Source organism: Sinocyclocheilus grahami, unplaced genomic scaffold (assembly GCF_001515645.1).
Source record: "Sinocyclocheilus grahami isolate Dianchi unplaced genomic scaffold, SAMN03320097.WGS_v1.1 scaffold1051.1, whole genome shotgun sequence".
Taxonomy (NCBI): Eukaryota; Metazoa; Chordata; class Actinopteri; order Cypriniformes; family Cyprinidae; genus Sinocyclocheilus; species Sinocyclocheilus grahami.
In genome coordinates this window covers 328983-329976 of record NW_015506230.1, presented here as the reverse complement: position 1 = coordinate 329976, position 994 = coordinate 328983, and positions in this window count along the sequence as shown.

The following is a 994-nucleotide window of genomic DNA, read 5'->3' as shown; positions in this document are numbered from 1 at the left end:
TCTTAGTTAATGTTAATTTAATCAATTACTAATATAATATAAAAAAATGTTATCTGTTAAAATTATTTAATGGCCTGAGCTAACATGAACTAACAATTAACAGCTGTATTTTTATATTTGTATTTGTATATATCTGTATTTTAACGTAACAAATACTGTAACAAATGCTCATTTTTAGTTAATGTTGTTAACTAATGGGACCTTATTGTAAAGTTTCACATAAAGGACCAACACACTCTCATTGCAATTCGTAATTATTGTTAGTTTTGGCTAATTGGTGGCTAATTCATTTGTATGTTTTAATATGATAGGGTTGGGGGTAGACCGTCATGGTTAGGTTTTTGTTTTTTTAAATCGTGTGTTTCTGTACAAATCACAACATACAAATTCATACTATATCGCCACCATGTAAAGCAGTTCAATTTTCTCTGTGAATGTTGGATTTGGCTGGTTGTGCTAACTGTAAAAATGTTTTCTGGAACCTGGTATAGATAAAATACAATGATCAATTAATTTTTTTAAAAAAACCATAGAGACAATTACAAAAACATAAGTGGTGGAATAGACTCAAAAATAAAGGGGTTTTTTGCAGCAATGCCATTAGAGAACCATTTTTGGTTCTCCAAACAACCTTTCAGTGAACAGATCTTAAAAGAATATTTATTTCCCCAAATCTAAAGAACGTTTTGTTCAGTGGAATGTTAAAGGTTCTTCATGGAACCATCAATTCCAATAAAGAACCTTAATTTCAAGAGTGTAACCCTCACTGGTGGTCATAAACAGTGTGGTTAAATATCAGTCACAAACTGATGAATTTACCAATCATTTTCTGGAACCAGAACTATCCGTTTTATAAAATAAGTGCACCTATATTGACTAAATGTTCTTATTTTAGTGCTTTTGTAGTTGTTTGTAAATATATATTTGAATTATATGCCAGTAAAATATTTAACTCCAGTTCCAGAGTCTTCTTGACATTTAACATTTACAGTAC